Source organism: Acipenser ruthenus, chromosome 12 (genome assembly GCF_902713425.1).
Source record: "Acipenser ruthenus chromosome 12, fAciRut3.2 maternal haplotype, whole genome shotgun sequence".
Taxonomy (NCBI): domain Eukaryota; kingdom Metazoa; phylum Chordata; class Actinopteri; order Acipenseriformes; family Acipenseridae; genus Acipenser; species Acipenser ruthenus.
In genome coordinates, this window is record NC_081200.1 from 10,084,564 (window position 1) to 10,102,890 (window position 18,327).

Here is an 18,327-nt window from a genome sequence, read left to right on the forward strand (position 1 = left end):
TTTCTCCTTTAAATTACTTTTTGAATGATGCTAGGCAATGTTATTACTCTGTCTGAAAGGTTATAAGTGAGGAAGTATTTTATTTATTGGATTTTGATAAATACAAGGGATCTTGTTGAAGTTAGTGCTTTTGTCTACAGTTGCTTTTTATTCTCTTGCAAAAGTCAGGGCATATTTAATTAAAGTGGAATCTAAAAATTATAGCAATATATTTTATGCAAAAGAAAAGTTTATTTATACTGTTTTATTAGTACTGTAACTGTAATATATATATATATATATATATATATATATATAATTTACTCAAACTTGGTCATAATAAAAGGGTTTGCCTGTTATTTTTTTCTATTATTATTCTTTTTTTTAGTTTTTGTTTATCCTAAACCAAAGCTGCCTTGTGCTCGTTTCCTTAACATTGTGACTAATCTGCAGTAGAGAAAGCAATGGAAACACTAGTTCCTGAATTAACCTTCAACAAACTTTAGCATTACAGACATTTAAAACAATTAGCCATCTGTAGCAGGTGCTCATTAACAGTATGTGGTGTCTTAATCTGTTAATCTTTTAATTCACCAACATTGTAATCTATCACACGATTAGCTAGATTTTTTTATTTTTTTTTTCTATTCAAATTCTATAACTTTTTTCTTCTCAATTTAGCACAGGGATTCACATACAAATGCTGTCCAAATCAATTAGGCAATGTGTCACTGTTTATATGGCAGTAGAGATGACCACTGAACAGATAAAAGATGTTTCCGTTTCGGCCTTCTACAGGTGAATAAAAAAAAGATGAAGTTGTTTGAATTGTTTACTGCTGAATATATTGAATACATCTGCAGTGGAATATGAAATTCTCCTGGGTAAATACGTGATCAAATAAATTCTATTAGTATCTTTTCATTAGAACCAATAACTTTTGAGATACAGGGTGCTTAATCTTTTTAAATGTAGTTTCTCTGTATTGGATAAGCAGATTATCCATCAACAAGTGCTTTGCTGTAATGGGTTCATTGATGTTTTTCATTTTATATATATATATATATATATATATATATATATATATATATATATATATATATATATATATATATATATATATATATAGTAAGGCAGCGTGTTGTGTGTGACAGCAGGGAGGGGGTTAAAACCTCCCTGAAGAGAAAATGCACCTCTTGTTTAATTGTCTTGCCTTTTAGTTAATCATTTGTTAATTGTTCTATTATTCAATTATCCCCTGCACCAGGTGCAGGGTATTTAAGAGGAGCGGTTAGACTGCTAAGGGCTGCTGAGTAGAAGGAGGCAGAAGGAAGGGGCTCTGCTTCCGAGCAGGCCTAATAGTAAGTGCTGTGTTAAACCAGTTTGTGTTTGTGTTGGCAGGTAAACGGCTTAGCCGTCCTGCAAGTTAGTGAGGGAAAAACTTGTGTAGAAAGCGCTCCAAACGGAGTTAGGTTTTGTTTTGTGTTTTTGTTTGTTTTTGTGTTTCATTAAAATATAGCGCAACCGCGCTTAAAATCAAGTTCCTGTGTCCTGGGTCGTGTTTTTAAAGGGGCAACGAACCCGAGTGGGTCCAGTCTTTTACATTATATATATATATATTAATCAATTAACCAGCTGAACCTGAAGCATTCCATTATAAATATTAAGTATGTATAATCATTTTGGTACACAATAGCAATAATGTTATTTCTACATGCAAAGATTCAGTGTTTTTTTTCTTCTTCTTTTCCCCTGCCAGTAAAACCTTAATATGATTTCGGCGATTTTCATGGGAAAGTTGAATACCCAGAAGAAGAGCACAATGAGCTGAGAAAAAAAAAGTTGCATTCTGGCACAGAATCATGCAAATGGAGCACATTCTTCAGTTTTCTCATGACGGATTGCTTCTGAAAGTAGCGAACCGAGTTGCTAAAATGCTAATGAGAGAGATGCATCAATGAGCTGTGTCATCCCCGGGGGCTTGCGGAAGGGGCAGCAGGGAATTTGGAAGGGGAATAAGGATTTTGTTTAGGGGGGGATAACTTAAATCCACTGTCCCTTGCTTTCTAACACATTCCTTCTCAGCTTTAGCAGAGGACTGAACCCAGAGAGAATCTAAAGCACAGGAAAAGGCAAATGAGCAGCTTATTGAAAATGTCCATTCCAATTCTAGCCCTGAAGTCTATGTAACACCAGACAACATACAGGCAACTTTTTCTGGCAGCTTTTCATGTAACTAGTTGTAGGAGACATTTTCACAAAGTAGCTCAAATCAAGATTATTCAGACATTATGTCACTTACAACAAGTTTGGGTTGGGATTCAATTTAAATTAGCAGATATCTTTCAACACCTCTTTGCAGGTCTGTAGACCACTGCAGTAGTTTAGGAAGGATAACTCCTGAAAATCTGTAAACTAATCTACTACAATATATATGTCAATTTTTGTATTTATGTTTCAGTATAAGACACTACCAAAACAAACAACATCTGTAATAAGGACCAAGTGATGTTTGTTGTTTTACATTTGGTAGTTTGCTTTTTGGGGGAAGAATATAGTGTAACATTTAAGAATTGATTAAATATTGGTTTGATACTGAAGAACTTCAAAAGGTCTAAACAACATTATCCTGTTCTTGCACTCTGTACTGGGCACATTGTTTTACCTTCATGAAACTTTAAAGAAAGTGGCACAATCAAACTCAACACTTTACAAATATTAGAAGTTGTTTTAAATTAGGACCTATTTTAAAGCACAAGTAGATTACATTGTGTAATTGCAATTACTCAAATATAGTAGTTTGCTTTTTTAATTATTATGTTCTTTTAATATGGAGCTGTTCTTCAGTTCTAGTTGCTTTCATAGATATATTTAAAGTAGGCTAGATCGTTCAAACTGTCTTTATTTTAGTTCGCATCATCACCATCTAGTGCTCAGCAGTGGAATGCCAGAAAAACAAAAGGAAACTTTTTTTCAAAGTGGTAGATTACTAGATAGCACTGGCTCTTACTTCTATATCTATGGCAGGCAACTGGAACTGAACTCAGGTGAAAGAAATGAGAACTACTCAGAATGACAGCAAACATCATAAAAAGATAAGGAGGCTGTTAAACAAAAAAGAATAAAAATGAGATTTGAAGCTACGCTTTAAAATAATTGTGCAGGGGGGGGTATTTGATTGTGGGAGAGATAATCTTTGTTTCACAAAGCAGTTAAACAGGCAGCCAGATACCCCTTAATAGACAGTTATAACAAGAAAAATAATGACTGAATCACAAGCAGATTAAAGAAAAGTTACACCAGCACATTATGTAGAGCAAGGCAATAACATTAAGGCAGACAGTGTACCCTTATCCATCAGCCCCCACAGTTAATTATCAACGTATCAAAAGGGACCTTGGAAAAAAAAAAAAACACTTTTATACCCCCCCCAGAGCAAGCCGACCTGTGCACCAGACTTCATCTCAAGTAGATGACCCTGCCACTACCGCTGTAAAGAACTCATAGAACAGTGCAAAATTCCACTTCTGCTACTTTGACAAAAAAGGCAGGACAAAAGTCTTGCTGATGCTGTCTGCCTGGCTACATGTAACTAATTAATATTGCTGGTCCCTGTTTGTAGAGGACCTTGTCATCAGTGGAAGAAAACAGGCCCTGGCAGTCTGATTCTCAGCAATTACAGTGTGAATTGCATGAGAGGATTACATGAAGTACTCTGGGCTTGAGGGAGCCGGGACGCTTCAACTCGAGTGCTGAAAACAGCTGCTTAGGGGCTTTGCACCTGCTTGCTACCAGACCGTTCCCACCTCAAGACTCAAAAATGGGTCGTCTTCTTCTGTATGTAATCCAACCCCCCTTAAAAAAAAATGAAGAAAAACACATTTAAGAAAAGGAACTTATAGAAACCATACTTGTATTAAAAGTGATTCTGATTATTTTATTTTATTTTTATTTTGTTTTGGGGAGGTGCAAAGGCGAGGGCGGTGTTGCACATTCATATTTGATTTTACTGGCGGCGGTAGCAGATACAGTGAGCTGTGGTGTTGGCAAAGTTTCAATGTAAATGAGCAGAAGGAATGAATGGAAATTTTTTTTTTTTTTTTTTTTTCCGGCTTCACTCTCCTAAGTCCTGTGGCTCAGCATACGCTTGGCTGTGCGTGCAGTGCATAGCAATGAGGGAGTCGCACCAGCCCAAACCCCAGCGAGCGTCTGCAGCCTGAGTGTATCTGTACAAACTCATCTATCGCGTCTTGCAACCTGCTGGATTAGAGATAGAGGGGGAAACATTTCAATAGCTGTAATTAGGTTTCAAAGATTTGTTTTAGGGGTTAACATCATTTGAAATGATTCTCTGGGACATATTAGCAGCTTGGGAGGACTCAATGTTAATTAAGGCTATTTTTCATATTTTATATTCTAGGAATACTTCTAAAAATAGTTTTTACAATGTCAGTGTATACAAACATGGTTTATTGATCACAGATTTCACACATTCCCCATACTAATCACTCATCTGACAGTTTACTGTACTGTATGTGAAAGCAAGGCTTCTTGTACAAGTTTGCATAGTTGTCATTTTACACCATATTGATACACTTACACATGAGTTCAGATCTTGTGTAAATACAGATTTTGTGTTTTGTATCGGAGACGGAGTGAATTAGTAATCTGGAATGCATCTGGTAGGCTAAACTTGGAATGATCAATTAATGACACACAAAAAAAATACAATCCAAAACCTAAACTTGAATGTAATTAAACATACAACATCCATCCGTTAAGATCTGCGGAAACCATTACTAAAAAAGAATACATTGTACCTCTGAACTGGAATAATATTTATTTTAACCACTAGGGGTGCACAATTTCTTCCCCCTGAAACAGAAAGACAGTCAATGAGAAAAAATGACTGGCACACACCTCTAGCCCCAGTGGTCATGTGATTACAAAAATTCCACATTGCTCAGGTGTCCCAAAAGTAAAATATCTTGGAGTCTTTACTAAACATGCCAAATATCCATGGGTGCTTAGACAGTAAAATATTACGATAAGGAACACATGTCATTGGATAATAAACAAAATATTATGCAAATTCAGTGGACATAAAGTAACTCAAAGTATTACCATTATCTCCACTCAGAGTTTAATGTTAGTTTAGTATCTGTTTAGTATCTTCAGCATTTTAATCAATTCTGATGTTTCAACAAATAATCAAACGCCAGATAATTTACCAGTACATTCATGTATTAGATAAATATAATGTATTAGAATGTGCAGTGCATTCATGTATTAGAATGTGCAGTGCATTCATGTATTAGAATGTGCAGTGCATTCATGTATTAGAATGTGCAGTGCATTCATGTATTAGAATGTGCAGTGCATTCATGTATTAGAATGTGCAGTGCATTCATGTATTAGAATGTGCAGTGCATTCATGTATTAGATACCTAGCCTGTTCTTACTATAGTTCTAATTTTCAGTAACAATTATTTTCTAGATTTGTTTCAAATCCATGAATGAAGTGAATGTTTATTATTTCACAACAGGATTAAGTGGGTCTTTTTAAACTAAACAGACGGGAAAGGTCAAAGACCTTAATTTGATGTCACTTATATTACATTAACTGCTAATAAGCTTATTCACTGTTGACGCTGAACTAATTAAAATGTTTGAAGACAAATTGTAGTGTGTTCAAGCTTTTAATAGTGTCCACTGGGGAACACAGGTGTTTAGATCAGCTTAAAAATCATAAACTCCCTCCCCACCAAGAGCTCCCTTTTCACAAGTCGACAGGCTTTTATTCCTGGCTGTTAAGGCTTCCTCGGACAGGAAATTCTTCACGTGATTGGTCTTTACAAGTGGTTTAAACTCAGGGTCGGGGGGTCATTTGTGGATGACCATGTGAATTACCTTTGCAGGCTCATTTCTGTTCACACCATGTTAACAAGAACAGTTATTACTTTACACTTATCCTCGGGAAGAGGTTTACTGGTCGATGTTAAAAAATGATTGCCGAACATTCCTGAAAGCCATTCGAACAGGCTGTAGTAAAAGAGGGAAGATGTCTTTTTGACAAGTCAGCAGGGTTTTTTAGCTAAAAGGTCCTTATGAATTTAGTAAGTTCAAAAAAGTTACTCTACAGATACTTTCTGTAAATACACCAGTTTCATATTTATCTTTTACCGTTATATTTGATTTGATATTGTATGTAACTGGAGCACTAGGAGATTGGTTATTTAACTTAAATGAAGGAGCATTGTCATTGTCAACCTAATAAGGGATAGTGGAAATTCTAGTGGTATATTCATATATAAAAAGGGTTGTTGAGATACGGAGTCACAGAACTCCTTTACTGTTACTTATTCAGTCATAGTCTGGTAATGATTTTTGGTTAAACTGTTTGAGAACACTGTAATTCTGTTCAAATAAGTTCCTTGAAAATCTAAAATATATTGTACTTGTACTTTATATTTGCATCAAATTCACTTAAAATAGCATAGAGCTATTTCATAGCCTTGAATGGCACGTGGTTAATTATTTGCTACACAGTTTTTTTAGTCCTGGGCAAATACTATTAGTCTAATTAAATTCGCATACTTTATCTCTGTAATCTCAATATCTAACACAGACAATCGAGGTACAGATTTACAGTGGTTGTGCTTTCAAAGAATCAGATATTGGGCCTTCTACATTACTAACATAAACAATTGCTGCTATGCTTTCATTGCTATAAATATAAATGAGTCTTTATTCAGTCACTTTGCTTTTGCTCTTGTGTGGCCTAGCTACTCTATAAAGAAGCTCATAATACACTGTGTGACAAAGAAAATAAAGACAAGCGATAGCGTACACTTTATAAGAAGGCAGCCAAGTTATGGGGGCATTTGAGGCACTTGTCTTGTAAACGGCTTTATAGAAGAGTCACTGCAGCAACAGTACATTCAACTGGTTCAAACAACAGAAACTGTAGTTCCCAATTGAATGTATTTGTTGATAACAAAATTGTTACCTTCAACCCAAGTCCATATTGCTTTTAGTTATAGATTTCCATGTATATTTGAAGAAAAGGTCTTGTCAAATGTGTCATTTTTAAACCTCTCAGGACTGCAGATCATACTTGTAAAGGCATCGAAAAATAGTAAATGATAGCGCATTGGCAATCATGTTATTTGAGACAGAGGTATGGTAAAGCATCCTAAATTACTAGTATTGGTCTGGTATGAGTAAGGCCCTGTGTAAATAGCGATTTCACAGGCTGCGCGGAAATCGTGAAATGAGCCCAATACCGTGATTTTTACAATATTCTTAAGAAATAAAAATTAGTTCATAATTATTATTTGTATTTCATAAAAAATAAAAAAATAAATCACATTAACAAAACTGTTCAGCTCTGCTGTGTGCCTGCGTGTACTATTCGCCATGCACACAGTGCTGTGCAGTGATTATGTCATGCAATCTAGGCAGGAAATTAAAATACTACACACTGTAAACAAGAAAATGGATGTCTCTAAAAAGGCTAGAAATGTGTCTGCAGCAGATCACGTAAAGCAGTATCCAGTAGGAGTTTTACACAGCGATGGAGGTAAACTCTTCTGTACGTCCTGCAACAGGGCAGCAATGTGGAGTAGTGGTTAGGGCGCTGGACTCTTGACAGGAGGGTTGTGGGTTCAATCCCAGGTGGGGACACTACTGCTGTACCCTTGAGCAAAGTACTTTACCTAGATTGCTCCAGTAAAAACCCAACTGTATAAATGGGTAATTGTATGTAAAAAATAATGTAATTGTTACAATAAGGTTGTCTGCTAAGAAATTAATGATATTAATAATAATAATAATAATAATAATAATAATAATAATAATAATAATAATAATAATAATAACTGTAGAGCACTACTGAGAATTGGCTGTTGACAGGAATTTAGATTCAATTATTCACTGAAAGAGAAAGGCGGAAATCCAGAGCAGTACTGTGACTGCTTTACTTGCAAAGAAACAAAAAACGGTGACTTCCATGTTCCAAAAGTTCACTGAAAACCGTGAAGCACGAAACACATTAAATTTGGATCTGACAGAGGCGTTTGTTTGCGCAAATATACCTCTTGAAAAACTGGACTACAAAAAATTGATGAGTCCACTGATTCCCAAGATCAGTATGGGTTACACATTGTATTTGTTTTGCATGACCTAAATGGTGAACATGCATCTGATGTACTAGAACTGAAAGCTGTCCTTATAGGCTGTTAATTACAACACTGTTTGACAAGCTATTGTAAAGCACTTGAATAACTTTGACGTTGATTTTGGTGATGTCAGTGCATTTATCTATATTTGATGTTTAAAAAAATAATAATTTGTACACATCATTTATAAAATAGTGCTGTCCATATTCTGCAAAATATGATACTTTACCCGTGACACTGCCATGAATTTTAAAGAAAATTCCCGCAATTTTTACAGGGCCTTAGGTATGAGAATAGGAAATTATGGTAAACGTTTATATATACAGTAGCAATGTTCAGGTTCCATCTTTATTTGGTAACCATCGTAAAATTTAAAAGTTTTGACTTCCAGGAGTATCCGATTCCCAAGTACGATATTGGTGCCACAGACATTTACAGTAAAGATGCTTACTAGTCTGACCACAGTCTTTATATGGGCTGTGTCAGATCTGTAAAGACTGAATGGAACTGATATATCCAAGCTTTTCATCATTGGGAGTCTTGGAGCTCCACAAGCCAGGACCAGCATGACCACAACCTAACAAGTGTCTGAGAAATCACGTGGCTCTGTTTTAAGACTTCCCCCATGCCTGGCTGGCACCGCAGAAACTTCAGCCCAAGAAAGAGGACCGTGACAACAACAGCGATACGAAAAACATACAGACAGCCAGTATCCACACTTACTGAACTACTGTCACAGGTGACTATCACTGTAGTGTGTGGGGTGTTTTGTTTTTCTTTTGCACTTTATTGATGAGTGTTCTTTTTGTCACATTATTAACTTTGTATATTTTTCACAGTGTTTGCTTTGAGATTATTATTGTTTATGTATGGATATTTTCTTTATTCTTTGCAATGTTTACCCACTTGTAGTGGAGATTTGATTTTGTATTATTTAATTGTGTTTGTATTAGTCATCATTTTCTTTAATGCACAGGGAAGGGAATGTGATTAGTCACCATTGCTCCAAGGACTCACCATCAGCCATGGGTGCATTCAATAGAGACTCCCATTACCATTTCCCATTCTCATTGACAGCCCTATAAAAGGAGAACCAAAAAAAGCACGGGTTACTGGTGGTGCCTGTAGACCGGACAGACAGGAAGTTGGCCATTTTGGAGAGCAGGAACAGCAAAACAACAATACACACAGTGAGTTGCAGAGAGTTGCAGTGTGATGAAAGGGTTCTGAGCTGAAGTAGGACCTCTTAAATATAATACAAAGAGAAGTATTATGGATATTCTAGTACAATACAAGTCAACAGTATAACACTGCATGTAGAGAATGTTGAATGTGGATTATTGTTGGACTGCATCTAAAAGTGTGGTTGCATGACCTCCAAGTATCAGCTGAGTACACAGGGGATCCAAAAGAAGCAGGTACTCGCACGCTGCCGCTTGTGAGGGATGTTCCAATATTAATGACCTATGTGTTTTGGCTCTGTTTGAAAGGCACCCACACTGTAGGACAGGATTGGATCTCGAGGCCCCCAAGGGCCCAGGTGATATTGTTATATCATTTTTCTATACAAACCTGTTGAAGAGGAGAGACTGAGAATGCTACCGTGGGACAGATAGAGATGACAATTTGCTTTTTAGGTTTTTTACGGTTTTAGTTAGGTTTTCAGACTTTTAGTGTTTCCTTGTCTATCTGTGAAATGCGTCTATGTTATATTTACCTGTGTGTTAACAATTGATGAAATTTACTTACCTGTTGTGGTGTTTCCTGTACAGTCATTGGGGAAGGTACGGGTGGTCACCTTGACGTCCAAAATTACCTGTAGGGGAGAACAAAAGAGTATTCATAAATAGTTATACTCACCAGTGTTAACAATAACCCCTGACACTACATGCTAATAATATCTAATAAATTTAATTAGTAGGGTAGAATAATTATTACATGTTACAATGTTAGTAAAGGAACTGATATTGTGGGCCCAAGGTGGCACAGTTGGCAAGTTCATTAAGACTTCAAGGTGTTCAAATGTATCCAGTGAGAATTTATGTGACTGAGTAAATAACGTATTTATAATTGGGCTACACACAACTACTTTGATCTTGTAGTCTTAAAGTTATCAAACCACTCCTGTCAGCTTGTGTAGGATCCTCATGTTGTTAGTTTTATACCTTTCCTTTGTGGTTTTTTTACTAGCCTGTAAGCAACTGACATGTATTACTGATTTAAGTCTGGTAATACATATTTTAAACCCTCAAGATATATGTTTTATCTGTCACCTCAGTATAAATGTACTGTGTTCATTCTTCATATCACTCAACAGTGTCTGTACAAGGCCCAAAACGTATGCCTTGAACAGCAGAATAAATGATAGTCTAGCACCCCCCCCTTTGCCCCAGGCACATTTGTGGGGTTTTGAACCAGAGTAAAGAGAGAAGCTGTCATGTTTTATTGATCACCTTGTAGTTGAAGATAATTTCACTCAAACCACAGTCCACTATAAATCAATCATTCTCTTCGATGTCTATTTGTTTTCACAACATGGTGTGGGAGGAGTAAAAAGAAAAAAATGATATATCTATTTCCTACATCTTTGCTAAAAGAATAAAACCTCCCACATAGTGTAAAGCAATAGGACTTCAATGTTAAAATATTATCACAAATATATATTATCTTTTCAGTTATGTGGTAAATCTTACCAAATACCCTTCAGCATTGCAATGGAACAAGGGGAGCTGCTATGGTAAAAGCCATTGGTAGCATGACACCCCTGTTGTAATGTTTTTAAGTTATATCAATGCACACTAGCAATACACTAGCTTTGCAAGGGTGTATTACACTGGTATTATGGTATACCAATGGTATTATAATAAAATGACCAGAATAGATAACCAGTATATAATAAATCTTGTTTTATAAACCAGGGTGATATAAATCCTTGGCTTATGTAAAACATATACTAAGTTATAATATAAAAGATTGTATAAACTATGCTATGTGTACAGTGTACAATAACCAAATATATTGTTGTCCATAGGAACCCCCTAAAAAAGAGGTGCTGTCAATTGAAAGAGACTTTGAATGAGGGGGAAAAAAAGATTTCCGAAAGGCTGTGAGAATAAAAGCATTGGAAGGTAAAGTGATCAGTCCAAAGTTATACCATGTCAAAGGCTGACCTGCAATTCAATGCATTCGTTTTCTGGTTTTGTTGGCTCAAACTTCCAGGCTACACTTCCATATGACATGATGTTTTAAAAATATGACGAATAAGCATAATTTACAAAGTGCTATATTTTTTATTGATCTAAACAATGGCGGATCTAAAATCTGCCACTGTTTGAATAATTAAAAGATGAAACCTATGGAAATCAAACATCCAACAGTGCAGGTTTTTCTCTCATTTATTTCTGTCTTTTAAAACAGAAGTGATATTCATATTTAGTGATTTAAATAACTGCAGTATTTGTCCAGTAGACCCTAGTGTGTATTATAGAGGCAACCCTGGACAACATCATAATTTAATGTTGACATAAGGATGTTAATTAATACTTACAAGAGCTAGGCTTCTGCTTTAGTAACCAGGCAAGGCTTCGTTTACTGCATTAACGCTATGATGAAAAGTAGTCCTGTATTTTCTTAGCAGGAGGTACTAAATATTTGCTCAGTATTTAAACTGACTATGTGGACAGGTGAGCAAATTGAAAACGTTTGATATTTACCTGAGGGGCAGGAAAGCATTTTTGGTTTTCAGAAAACTCCTTTAATCTTTTAATGCAAATAATGGGTTGTGCTGTGTTTTGATAGAAATTTTAGTTTTGTTGTAGTTGTTAAGAAAGTTAAGTAGACCTAAACCCCCTTATTATGAAAAAACTAAATGAGAGTCTATGAGCAACCTAAGATGAATGAATGATAATTTAGTGAAAGGACGAGAGCACACCACATTATGAATGCTTAGAGATTTAACTTATTGCTTTTGATTTTCACCTGACTTTCATCATTAAGTAAACACAACTAAACTCCTTTATTGTTCATATAACTTTCGCCAAACCAACTGATACTCCAGCCTATTGTGCTGGTCCTTTGTATGAGAAAAGGCTTTCCTCCAGCTACTGTTTTATGGCCTGTGATTTTTAACAGATTCAGCTACCAGCAACTTCAAAGAAAACTACTTTTGTGTAGCCTTCCCTGACATAAAATTCAAAATACTGTTTTACAATGTTTTACAGTTCTTTCTAAGAGTTAAACCAATTCCGGTTGTCAAATGGTCACAAGTTGCTATAAAGATAGTCTCTTGTTATCTGATATGCATTTCTCTAGTTTCAGTATCAGGGATTCAGACAAAAATCAGCAACCAAAAAGTGTTAGGACAAGGCTTTGCAACTGTTTTGAACTATTCTATTTCTTTTTCTGATTTAAAAAAAACAAAACATTGTAATTTACTTTGAAAACCATTCTGATGGGTAAACACAAAATGATCTTTGTGAAATGTCACATTCAGGTCAGTAACGAAAAAACAGAAATGCGTTAAGCTGTGGTGTAATCCTTCATTGTCCGGTCAAGACACTTTGACCCTGACCTCTCTCATAGGTCAAGGAGGATTTACTGCCCAATTCCATTTATTTTTTCTTGGAGAGGAGGTGGGGGGGGGGGGGAAGAAATGTTTGGGAAATTCATGCATCACATAGATACAGTGCAATATTTATTAATTAAAACACTCTTCGATGTGTTAATGCAATGCAAACTAGTTGAGTAACAGTAGTTGTAGCAAAAGCACCCTACCTCCCCAAACTACTGTATTAGTGTTGGAGCAGCAAATGTATTGATCTTGTCTAGGTCTGAACCATGGAGGTGGAGGTGGAGGTGTTAGTATTGAACTCCAGCCAGCCTGTCCCTTATTACAACACATCTAAGAAAAATAGTGAGCATGAAAAACCCATCTAACACACACAAGAAACCTCCATATGCTATGCATTGTCTGTATGATTCCTCTGCTGCGTGGCTTTTAACAGTATGCAAACAAATAGTTTTCTTTTTCTTTTGATGAATGGTCTGATTCCTGTTATTGAGATGGAGGACTGGTGTTGAATGATGAGCAAGTTTATGCCAATATAAAAAAACAGATAGGCATAATATTACTATATTTAAAGCAAGACTATACAAAGTACACAACAATAATTATATTTAATAATGTGCTCTGGTAATGTAAGATTATTTCATTAATAGAGTGAAAATCTAAAAAGCAGTGCCTGTATGAACTACATTATACAAGGTTTAACTACCCAACCTTTTCTAATTGATTATTATCACACAATGCATTACAAGAGTACATATAACTTTTTTGGTATATATTTATTTTATCTTAAAAAGATTTAGAAATTATCATACCTTAACCTACAATTGTAGATAGATAGATAGATAGATAGATAGATAGATAGATAGATAGATAGATAGATAGATAGATAGATAGATAGATATACACACACAATTGCTGGATTGAACCTGATTGAAATGCCAAACTGTAAAATAACTATATTTCACTTTAACACAAATGAGAGTCAGTAAATCTACTGTATACCTTCTATTATAATATTGTGTACTAGCTGCCATCGGTTGTTAATGTTTTGCAACTGACAAAGAAATGTTTATTTAATGGAATCGTTAAATGTATTTAGTGTTCGATATAGTCATATGATCATAATGATAACATTGAATACATGGAAATCAAAAGATAGGCATACAGTCAAATATGAAACATGACCTGAGAAACTCATCTGTGTGTTTTGACCATATAGATTTATTACCTGAAGACTTTTATTATCAACAAGTATACAAACTAGATATCAGACTCTTCTTTAAACTATTGATCTAAACATGTAGAGATAAGTGTTTGATTTGACATCTCAGGTCAGTTGTAAACAAGTATGGTGTCTGGTGCTTCATGTGTGTCATCACAAATATCTTTCTGTTGCTGCAGTGTTTGGAGGCATGTTTGCCATTGTTTACTCAGTGATTTCTTTGCTGGTAAGAAAACTTTGGGCCTGAACCAACAACCATCTAAATCCCAAACCCAACTACATAAAATGTTGTTTCCTGTCTACCTTAGCAACTGTTTGGATAGCCACCATGTGTAACAAAAAAAAAAAAAGAAAATGCCACCTATGTTAAAAGATGATGCAGTCTTACTCTTATTTTAAAAGGTTAATTGCATTGCAGTATGTTAACAGCACAGTAAAGAGTCTTAAAAATGGTAAAGTGTAACCAAGCACAGTTAAACAATGGTAAAGCATGGGACAGAGTGCACATTTACCTCAGCAAATATTTATATGGGAACAATATGAAGTTCTGTAGAAGAGTATTCCATACTCATTTTACAGACCACGTAGATTTTTTTGTATTTCATCTTGACACCTTGCAATAGAATTATTTCCGACAAAGTTTGAATGTTATGAATGTTGTCTTCAAGTCTCAGGCTGTCATTCTGAATAGCTGCAGTACAAGCTGATAGACTGTTAAGTGCAATGCAGCTGTCTGTCTTGCTGCCTGCCCACAGCTTTGTAGTACATGTGGGGGGAGAAAAGCACAATCTACTAGCTCAGACCGTGGAGCCAGCAGATCTCTGCCTCCTTGTTTGAGCTGCCTGCTTCAAGACCCATCATTATTAAGTAACTCTGTCAGTGACTGAGCTTCGGAGCAATATGAGAATAGTAACCACAGCCCTAAACTTGTGTTTAGTTACTGTCAGTCTGTGTTAGACTGATTGTCTTTTGTAACAGTACCTGGCAGTAATAATTAATGAAGAATGTCGGACAAAAAAAAAACCTGGGGACAATCCAAGTTTATAATAGAGCTCTGTCCAAATTATTGGTAAAAAATCAAAGCTGGAATTCAGGGATGAACTTTCAAAACATCTAAACAAAAGGGACAACAAATCCTGGATCTTAAGGTCTTGAACTATGCTAGAGAATTTTAGCCACACAAATTCACCAAAGTAATTGGAAAAATGCGGTCTAAATATAGTATCTAATGCTAAGATGCAATGACCCAGGCTGTATTAGACTTAAAATCATTATATAGACAGATATATACAACTATAGATAAATATATAGATTGATGTATCCCATATTTTAAAAAAGCATATTAAAATGTAGCATATTGAAAGCATTTTTAGCCAAGAACTATGCAGCATTGGCAAGCTTATAAAAGTTTACCATTGTAACTGCATAGCTAAATAAATGTTCAAAGAAAAGACATAACACATCTACTTACTATTCTTCATGTACAATGTATGCATTCCCTTAATTAATACACAAAATGTGTTACAGCACTACCAGTAAAATATTTATAATGAAGGTATTTTATTTGGTCCACTTATTAAAGAAATATTTTCCCATGGCAAAATACAACTTTAAACTGCTTTCTATATATATATATATATATATATCTATATATATATATATATATATATATATATATATATATATGATAACATATTTGTCAGTGTTTAAAAGATTCAACAGCATACAAACACCAAAACAGTATGTTACAGAAACATTACTGAATTATATTTGAAGGCCAACTCATACAATGAGACATTCTGAGAAGATTTAATTCTCTTCAGACTCTCCACAAAGTTATTTTCATTTCTTTCACATTAAACCCAATCCCCACAGAATTTATCTTCTGCAAATCTGGGGCATAATGGCACTTTATCACCTTTTAATAATAACGTTTTTCAAGTATGGTTCAGTATGTGCAAACACTCTTCAGGGCTGTGACACAAGATTCTCTTTCAAATATTGTTGCTAGGTTATATCAGTCATAAAATATTTGTGCTCTGTTAAAACACACACACATAAATAAGTATATATATATATATATATATATATATATAGAGAGAGAGAGAGAGAGAGAGAGAGAGAGAGAGAGAGAGAGAGAGAGAGACACACACACCTGTATGCATAACTTGAGAACTACAGAATAAACCCTGCACATTTTTTTTTTAACTTTGTACCATAGTTAGCATGTCATTGGTTTGGTGGATGGCCTTTCCATGGGGAACACCCCATAGCAACAACATGTACCTTGCTTTTACTGTGAAGCATCCATCCCTGACTCCATCACCTGCCCAGCAGCAGGGTGTCCTGGGAATGTCCCTAGGCTTGTCTTGGGCCTTCCCTCATGCCAATGATTAATGAAGTAGCTTTTCAGAGGTTACAGTCTAGGAGACTGGTCTCTAATATCAAGAGATAAACCTTGGGCTATGTCCAAAAGTTCATATTCAAATATTCATTAAACTCCAATTCGTGAAAGCTATGTTGTGGGCTTGTTTTGCTAAAGGAATAAATTATAAATGAATCAAAATAAAAATGTCTCAGAGCTTCATCATTAGCTCACTTTGTTTTAACCTTAAGCAAATCTGTTAAATAAAGAATATTCAAGCATTTGCTGAAAATGTTCTGCAATATTTTGCAGTATACTTCATGTGAGTATTACAGAAAGCCATGCAGAAACAAAATACTTTATTTTACATTAAATATCATGTTTCCTTTTTTTTATTTCACAATTATAATGGTTTGTATTCATTACGATCATTACTATCAATTTTGTTTGGTATTGACAAACTCAAACAAGCCTACAGTATTTGAAGCTCAATCTATTCATTTTCTCATTTCACATTTGAGTTCCTTTATTTCAGTTTGTGGTTTAAGCTTGTTAGTATTAGTCCCCAGTGCTTGGCTTGACACACGATAAGATCTCTGTGCACTTAATGTGATGTTCTGGACAAGAGCAGAAAACTCTAGACATGGCACTTCCTGTTATTGTAAGGGGTCACATTTACCAAGGAAACACAAGCAACAAATAATGGCAGTGTTCCCTCTATATTGAGCTGACACTTAAAATGGGCACATTTCAATGGTTTACAGACTATGCAGCCAAAAAGCGATTTGTCATATTAAACAGAAAAACTGATGTATTCTGAAAAGATACATTTAGAAAAGAATTACAGTTCAGTTGAGTGTTTGCTTCTTACACAGACAACAACACAATACAAATAATGGGCTTCTCAATTAGAAGCAGCAGGCTATCGTGGGTCATCACTTACTCTTCCATAAGACAGCCAGTTTAGTTCTACTGAATAGGTATGCTGATGTATCACAGATCATGTCAGCAGGAAGAGAAAGAGACAGCACACAAAATAGTTGTTCATGTTAATTTCCTGTGCTTTAAAACAATAATATTAATTTCATTTTTCACTTTCAAATTATACAGAAAATTGCTTTCGTTTCTCTATATGTTTTGTTTTTATAACAGGCTTTCCAACCCATCTGGGGGCCTCTTCACCTTTTTGTTCTTTTCTACAGGCGATCAACAGATGTGATAATGATGGGAAGGTGTACATTCAGACTGAGAGAACAAGGTCTTAAAGGATGAAATTTACAAATGGAGGTCTCAGGAGAGTCTGAAAATATTAGCGAGAAACTGCGAAAGCATGAAGATGACAAGTTTTAACAAACATTTATCTGATCCTCTGTTCCAGAACAGAGACGTTAAGGGATGGTGTTGACACAATGGATATGCACTTTCCACATAAAAGCTTTCAAAGTCTTATAAATCAATATTTTCATATACAGAAGGTAACACGTTTACATATCTTTGATGTCAGGTGTCCTTCCTTAAACCTGAACCAACTGAAAAAATAAATAAATACATGAACACCAATAAAAAATGCTACAGCCTTTCTCCTTCATACATCCACTAATCTGTGAAAGTGAGGTTTTAGCAAGACTTTGTTAGGCATGTTGTTAAAACTATCAGAATTTCCGCTCATGCTCGTAAGGGATTAGGGGCTTGAGGCATGATAGTTCACTTGTACTTGAAAAGCAAACAAACAATAAAAGAATTTCCATGCATAAAGCAGCTGGGCGATCTTCCCTCTCATGCTGTAGTCACGCAGGTTCCTAACCACAATCCATTTGCAGCTGACATCAATCCACACTTTTGATTGTTACTGTACACCTGTATGTAATTTCTGAAGTTCACCCACCTCTAGCAAACTCCATTTACAAACTGTACTGATCAAAAAAAAAAAAAAAAAAAAAGTTCAGGTCAGGGATTTCCTCACTGTGAAATAAAAAATGTGCAGCAAAGCGCTTCAAAAGTAAACATGAAACAT

The 18,327-nt window shown here is 35.3% G+C and overlaps 1 long non-coding RNA gene across 1 annotated transcript; it reads left to right on the plus strand.

The window, feature by feature from the left end:
* The first annotated feature begins 8,812 nt into the window (after nt 1-8,812).
* On the plus strand, nt 8,813-17,880 carry LOC117416675 (uncharacterized). Its single transcript, XR_004546629.2, has 4 exons — nt 8,813-8,898; nt 9,237-9,349; nt 11,191-11,287; nt 17,516-17,880. It is a non-coding gene; the product is annotated as an uncharacterized LOC117416675 (long non-coding RNA).
* Nucleotides 17,881-18,327: the final 447 nt, after the last annotated feature.